Source organism: Schistocerca piceifrons, chromosome 2, assembly GCF_021461385.2.
Source record: "Schistocerca piceifrons isolate TAMUIC-IGC-003096 chromosome 2, iqSchPice1.1, whole genome shotgun sequence".
In the NCBI taxonomy this organism is placed as follows: domain Eukaryota; kingdom Metazoa; phylum Arthropoda; class Insecta; order Orthoptera; family Acrididae; genus Schistocerca; species Schistocerca piceifrons.
Window position 1 is genome coordinate 959,141,070 of NC_060139.1, and position 8,193 is coordinate 959,149,262.

At 42.7% G+C, this 8,193-nt stretch overlaps 1 pseudogene; it reads right to left on the bottom strand.

Moving 5' to 3' along the window:
- Window positions 1-6,003: 6,003 nt before the first annotated feature.
- Window positions 6,004-6,121, bottom strand: LOC124778762 (annotated as a pseudogene).
- Window positions 6,122-8,193: the final 2,072 nt, after the last annotated feature.

Below are 8,193 nucleotides of genomic sequence, written 5' to 3' on the forward strand. Positions count from 1 at the left end.
CTGTCGAGTGTTTCCTCTAAAAGGCATACGACTAAGAAATTTAGCTTTCTGTCTTTTTTTTTATTCTATGCAGAATTTTATCTGTGCTCAGACTGTGTTTATATCATTGTTGCTGTATATGGTCTTGAGTTTCATGTAGAAGGCATATGATGTCATCTACGTAAATTAAGCTGGTATATTATTCTGTATTGTTTGGTTCTGTATTGGTATAATGACACAATCTTCAGTCGTGGCTGTCGAGTCCAAATGTAGGAGTAAAAAAAAATTAATCGGAACAGACATTACACTACTGATGTACTAAGCATTTGCTTAGCCAAAATTTCACGTTCAATACCTTACCAAATTTTTAGTTGTTCTTTAGGTTAGAGAAATGTGCGTGCCAGATGAGTTCCTTGATTTCTCACAGATGAACACAAAGGGAAGCTGCACTGACTTTTCTCACTTGCTACGACAAGGACGGCGAGTTGTGTTTGAACCACATTGCTATTTGTGAGGATGTCTTAGTTTGGCCTAAAAACCCAAAACCAAATCGCCACACAGTGGAATGTCATCATTCAGGATCTCCAGCGGAAAAATTCTGAGCACCAAAAGTATTATGACCATAGAGTTTTGGGATGGAAAGGAAGTGCTACACATTGACTTTATGCGTAGATGAGAAACCATAAACGTAAGGCGAGGTACAGAATTTTTAACAAGGGGAGCAGAACTTATGCTGCACTCCCCCCCCCCCCCCCCCTCCAGTAAAAATCAATAGTTTTGTAATAGTAATCTAGGCAATATATTTCGAAATAAATAACACTATTTCGTAACGTTAACTTATTTTATTGACTGAATTAAGATTAAAATCAAAACAAACAAATGAAAAATACAAAAGGTTTCTCATTGTACATGTAATAAACTTAAAATTTCACTTACCACGTCTTATTTTTCTGCAAAAATGTTTATGGCCTCATCGTAGTTTGTGGAAGCAGCTCGTTTGTGCTCTATGGACAGTAACTTTATCCTTTGTTGAGCAGTCGTGCTCCTCAGATAATTCTTGACTAATTTCGGCTTGCTGAAAATCCTTTCTGCAGAGGAAACGGAAACTTGGATGGTAAAGAATATATCTAAGCCTGTAGTGAAGTTGGGATACCCCTCTACCAATTTAATTTTATAAATTGAACTTAATGTGAATGATCCAGTTGCACCTTATAAGCCTCTTTGAATTGCCAGTGCATGGTGTTCGAAACTTTCATTTTCAAATAAATTATTTGTTGTTAAGATCGCCGGCAGGAGTGGCCGAGCGGTTCTAGGCGCTACAACCTGGAACCGCCAGACCGCTACGGTTGCAGGTTCGAATCCTGCCTCGAGCATGGATGTGTGTGTTGTCCTTAGGTTAGTTAGGTTAAAGTAGTTCTAAGTTCTAGGGGACTTATGACCTCAGCAGTTGAGTCCCATAGTGCTCAAAGCCATTTGAACCATTTTTTTGTGAAGATCTTCTACGTAGTTACCAACCAATTCCGCTGCTTTGGCCTTTTAAGTTCTTTACCTACATTTCTTGAATTAGTACACACACAAAAAACTAAACTTTGTACTACTTTTTTCCAATGCCTTAATTTTGGTACTCAGCTCTATTATCACTTTGTCAGTTATTTCAAACAAGGGTATCCTAAACAAATCTTGCTGTGGTTGTTCGGATTCTTCATCCTCACAAAGCTCATCGGCCATTTTCTTCTACCCTACAATCTTTTTTTTAACTATTATATTCATATTTCATTATTTTCTGATAATACTTTGGCCTCAGGAATAGCTTCTGAGGTACAGTAACCTGTAGAAGCTTTGCGAGAGCTCTAAGGGCCTTGAATATTGCGAGCAGTCTGTGCAGAAACTAACTGACATGATCTATTTTTTTAATATTTACATGCATGTCGGCATGAACAGGCATTAATGACCATTGACAGTCAACCGAAGTTAATTCGAAATAAATTTCCGGACCGACAGAAATTTTCGTATTTCGCTAGTAGGACGTAAACCTATACGTATCACAGCTGATGCCAAGATATTCGCATTCAGCGAATTTATTTAGATTTTTTACATACTGCATAACAGAAACGAGTTAAAGCAATGAATTTGAGTTTCCAGCCGTTCTTTAAAATGGACTTTGCCCCACTTTTTGTTTCTGGTGTTGACAAGTTATAAATTTTAACTTCTTCCAGAGCCTTTATAGCACTATCGAAATGATTGTAAACAGCTTAGACCACTTCTACTCTTCCGCACCACCTACTCGTGCTCTGGGATTTTAATTTTATGGGTACATGTTTTTGTAAGATTTCCAATCTGAGCCGTGGTAAAAATTGCTGTTTTGAAGAGCACGCCATAGCGTGTTGTGTGAAGCAGTCGCCCTGCGTTTCTGGCGGTGGCGCCGCTGTGGCAATCGCAGCTTTGGTGTCTCCCTCTGGTCGGAAAGGTTGCCTGTTCACGTGCATTTAGGGCGCTATGAGCTCGCCAGAGGGTGAGTCTGGGTGAGCCTGGAGTCAGTTTGGATCAGTCTCTAGTCCGAAATTGTGGCGGAACGAGTGGTCGCGCGGTCGGGGGGCTTAGTTTCCGCATCTGAGTCTGCGCGTTAGGCCGCCAGTCTGCTCGAGTTGCTCAGGCAATGGTCATTGGCGGTTGGGTCGATCGGTTGGTCGGTCTTGCACTGAGACACGAGATGACTTGTCCGCCTTGAGCGTCGGCGCATGTGAGGTCGCCACGTGGGTCCAGTGAGCCGCGCCGAATAGCGAGGGGTAGTGGCTTCACGGCCGACACGAGAGCAACAGGAGTCAACCCACGACATCGGTCTGGCCGATGCGAGCTGCGACGCCGTGAGACGGGAGATCAGCGCGCCTTCCTGCGTCCGTTGAAGCGGCTGGCAGCGGACGGTTCGGGAGAGCGTTTTGGGGGTGCTGCGCCAGGTCTTCGGCAGAAATCGCAGTTTATTAGAAATTAAGTGATTGGTGATATGTTGTTTCATTTACTTGTTAAATTCTAGTTGTTTTCTTGGTGAGGTCACCAGCCGCTTTGTTTTGGGGTCGTCCCATCATTCTTCTCCGTTTGCCCACCCGCGGGAAGGTGGTTATTTATGAATTGGGTGGTCCGTTTTCTCCCTTGTGGAGTAGGGGCGGGTTAGAGCAACCTGCGGTTCGGGTTGTTCGGTAATCTCCCTATCAATCTGCCGTACGTTAATAGCTGCCTCTGTCGTGTTTGTCGGATTCGGTGTCTTAACGAATTTATTGCTTGAAGTGTAACGGCCTAATTCCTGAAATATGTTTTTATCTTGCCTATCATCTTGAGAGGCGGTATATGTGTACTGTAGAGCATGTTTGGCCAACCTTGTATAATTTTATGCAAGATAGCATTTCGTGGGCTTTTATTTAGATGGTCATTTTAGTATATAAAGTTGCCGCCCTTCCACCGTAAGACTTTTCTTAGAAGTTAAAATCAAGTTGCACCTTCGGTGCAAGTTAATCTTTTAATTTTAGTGTTTTGTACCATTTCCATCCCTCCTACGGGGTGCATAGTTTGTGTGCTTGTGTGAATTGTCAAAATTTTACCTTAAGGTAATCTGGTGTGTTGCAGATTTGTACCTGTGTAGTCTTTCAGAGGTTGTTGTGAGAGGTCGTGACTACGGCCGTGTCAAAAGGGAGCGCAATGTTCTCAGCCCGAAAGCTCATACACTTGAAAATTTGTTTCTTTATGCCTCTGAATAAATTGTAACTTGATATTTAGAAAGTACTTTCTGCTTATAATTTTAAATCTGTTTCCTTTGAAAAATGCTTTCAGGAATAAAATTCCCATTTGTTAAAAGCAGTTTCATTTTGATTTCATCAGTTACTCCCTGGCAACTACTTCCACGCTCACATAGTGTGATTAAATGTGTTAATGTTCTTGGTGAATCGCTAGTAAATAAAGTAAATTCCTAAGGAAAAGTTTTGAAAGTAAATTCATAGTTCACCATCTTTAAGTTGAAACCATAAAGAATATATAGAAATGATGAATATTTCCAAAGAATATTTGAGCTTCAACAGATGTGTCGGCTGCATGTGCTCCTACTAAATTTAAAGAGTGAACAACACATGGTACAAAACAAGCCAGTTCATTCTTCTTAAATATTCTTGATTGAACCCATTTGTACTTTCCAGCCATCTTCGCCCCATTGTCCTAAGACTGCCCTCTGCAGTATTTCATGTTCAACCCATCTTATTATACCTTCTGCAGTATTTCTTATTTACTGAATGGTCTTGATTTTGATTGCATTTGTTTTACTTGTATATAGTTCAATAACATTTATTTTCATTAAAATTTAGCCGCAACAAATATTATATACTTAACCTAAAAATAAGGTGCCCCCTTTCCCACTCCCCGCTCTCCCTCTTAGAACCGGCCGTGCATAAATGCCGCGCCTTACTGCCAGACCCTTCACCGACTAAGGGAGTGGACTGTCGTCCAGCGGCATGGTGCTTTTTCACGATAGCGCTCGGCTGCATTATGCTGCTTTTATGAAGGATTATAGACCGGACGTGGCCTTCTCCCAAATGCATGGATTTTTATGACGGAAAGTACTATCGAAATGAGAACGAACTGAAAGGGGGACTATAGCAACGGGTCTAACAACTTGGCGTCAAATAAATATGCAGGCCGGCAACTGTGACCGCGCGGTTCTAGGCGCTTCAGCCCGGAACCGCGCTGCTGCTACGGTCGCAGGTTCGAATCCTGCCTCGGGCGTGGAAATGTGTGATGTCCTTGGGTTAGTTAGGTTAAAGTAGTTTTAAGTCTTGGGGACTGATGACCTCAGATGTTAAATCCCATATTGCTTAAAGCCATTTGAACCATTTTTTGAGTATGCAGGAGGCATGGGACAGCTTGTGGATCGCTACGACAAATGTTTAATTTTGAGCGGTGACTACGTAGAAAACTAGCTAAGATATCGAAAATCTTGTAAAATAAGTCTTCTTTCATTATCTTAGAAACAAAAAAACAGGCGGAGAAACAAACGTTCTTTGCTGCTGCCAATCATGATTTTTCTTTACTTCCCGCAAGGCGCATTTCGGGTAATAACTCCCATTATGCACTGTGTTCCGTTTATTATGGCACCTTAAGCGTGATGTCTGCAATGTGGGTGCTGCTGCGTTATTCAGCGACTTCACTGTAATGTGAACACGCCAATTTTGGCAATATTGCTGCATCTTTCCCTATAGGTGCTGATGAATTTGTTTATAGCTTTTACACGTGGTTATTAGACCACTGACTCGGTATGATGCTTCGCGTGCTTCACACCAGTAAACTGTTGTTTAAGAGTTGTCAGAGAGGTAAATTTACATGGGTCGTTGGTATTTATAGAGAAAACTGACGATAGTGGACGTAGAGAAGCATTTTAAAATGCTATTAGAATGTTTCACTATCATTTTCTTTTCAGAGGAATTCCACATATGTAGCTGGATTTGTTTTATTCTGGTGTCATGTTGATTTTGTGTGGCTTTGAGCAGTATTAATGGAAGACAGGACTATCGTGTTTTACGTCACGTTGCGTTAGGATTTCAGTTACTCCGAAAAGAGCAATTACCAGATTCCGTAAGGTCAGTTCATTTAGGTAAAATACTCATACATTTGTGTAACGTGCTGCATGATTCAACATCGAATTCTACACGACAAATCTGACGTAAACCTCCTGGTGTCATTGTATAAACGTCACTGTATAACAAGCAAAACCATTGTTCTCACAGTCGTAGGCTTCGAAGAACCAAAAAATAAAACGAAATCATACTGTTTTACGCTGTACTAAACTAAAAACTAAACTCCTCCGGAACAGGCCATGAAGGCCCAACGGTGTCATCCTCAGTTCATAGGCGTCACTGGATGCGGACATGGAGGGGCACGTGGTTAGCACACCGCTCTCCCGGCCGTATGTCAGTTTCCGAGACCGGAGCCGCTACTTCTGTCAAGTAGCTCCTCAGTTTGCCTCACAAGGCCTGAGAGCACCCCGCTTGCCAACAGCGCTCGGCAGGCCGGATGGACACCCATCCAAGTGCTAGCCTAGCCCGACAGCGTTTAATTTCGGTGATCTGATGGGAACCGGTGTTACCACTGCGGCAAGGCTGTTGGCTTACATTGTACAACGAATTAGTAATTAAATGTCTACTGGCCGCGCGGAGTAGCCGCGTGGTCTTGGGCGCTCTGCCACGGTTCGTGCGGCTTCTCCCGTCGGAAGTTAGAGTCCTCCCTCGGGCATGGGTGTGTGTGTTGTCCTTAGCGTAAGTTAATTTAGGTTAGATTAAGTAGTGTGTGAGCCTAGGCACAGATGACCTCTGCAGTTTGGTCACACAGGAACTTACCACAAATTTCCAAATGTCTACTACCATCGTGGTATTTCTGTTGTAAATCTAATAGGAATAAACGATAAACGAATTAGAACAAGTTAATGGTGTACTGTTATTTACTAGTTTAATAGTAAATGTTAGTGTTCTGTTAGCCACATGAATTAGACCTATAGTTACGTGACATTAAATGGTAACTAAGACTGTATTTTTGTGTGAAACAGGCTCTTTTACAACATAGGCCTATTCACTGAACATACACTAGACATGATTTATGACCAACAAAATCACGAATACCTATCATTTTTCAGCATCTGGTGGATCCAACCAACTTATATATTCGGTGCGCCCTACGCTGCAAAATATGATGGCCAGTGCCGTTTGTTGCTGCCATTCAAAGCGCTGAAAGAAATAAAGAGCCTTTTTATGTTGATTATATACCTGTTCGCGTTTCACAGACTTGCAGACCAATGCTGCAGTCGTCCGTCTGTCGCAATTTCATAGAGCACATTCTAACATCAAACTTTGTGATGTTTCTGGAGGAAAACAAGCTGCCCTGAAAGGACCAGTAGATATACACGAGAAACCAAGCGAGTTTACTCAGCTTACTTTGTTCATACACAATATCTTGCAAAGAGCAGACAGGTTATCGAATAGATTATGTCTTCCTAGTTTTCCGAAAGACGTTCGACACTGCACCACATAGTAAACAGCTAATTCAGATACGACCATAAGGAGTAGCTTCCCATAAGTGCGATGGGCTCATTAAATTTCTGCCTAACAGAATCTGGTACATTGTACCGGAAGGCGAATGCTGACCAAAAACGAAAATAGTATCGAGTGTTGGTCAGTGATTATACTGCTGTCAGTGGGAAGGTATCGCCGTTGGACTATCGTATGGAAACGTACAAGTAGTTGAGAGAGGACAAGGTACTCTCTCACCTATTTTTCAGACAGAAAATCGTTAAAGATTTCATTACAACCTGACGCACTTTGAGTGGGACTCTAGAAAGTTAATGACCTGAGCAGACGTTGATGGAGGCTGGTAGGGCGCTAAAACCATGAGGTATTTTTATGATTCTTAGCTCGTAGAGCCGGCCGCGGTGGTCTAGCGGTTCTAGGCGCTCAGTCCGGAACAGCGCGACTGCTACGGTGGCAGGTTCGAATCCTGCCTCGGGCATGGATGTGTGTGATGTCCTTAGGTTAGTTAGGTTTAAGTAGTTCTAAGTTCTAGGGGACTGATGAGCACAGCAGTTAAGTCCCATAGTGCTTAGAGCCATTTAGCTCGTAGAGACGACTTGTTGGGAGTTGAAAGCGATTGGCGGCGAGCCCATCCCTTAGTAAATCTTGCCGGACAGACCCAAGGCCATACAGGGCAGACAGGGCAGCCCCTCGTCGAGACAGGACTCCAGCAGAACTATGCCACGCTACCTGTAGCAGCGCCAGCGCAAGTCCGGGCTGGGGCGACGGTCTGAAGGAATGCGTCTACACAGTGGAGTCGTAAAACGGCCATTGTGTGCATAGGCACACGTAATAAAAATTCACCTGTTTTCATTTTTGCCAATAATGCAAATAGGCCAGTGAACCACTTCCCTCGGTTGTATAAGAAAAATCTGACATCTGAGAAACGTTTGGAGATAGAATCTTTATTACACCTCATAGCTAGGACTAAGAAGTTCCAAGACACAGCCCCAAGGCACAGGCGATTTAGATAAAGATCTTTGAGACTGTATCTGTTCACTTGTTGCCATGGGAAGAGACACGATTTCGAAAAAAATTATCTTCCCCTCTGTGAAACCTAAAGAAAAGCCAGTAACTGGCGGTTTCTTTTTTACAGAGACGTTGGTTTCTTAACTCTTGC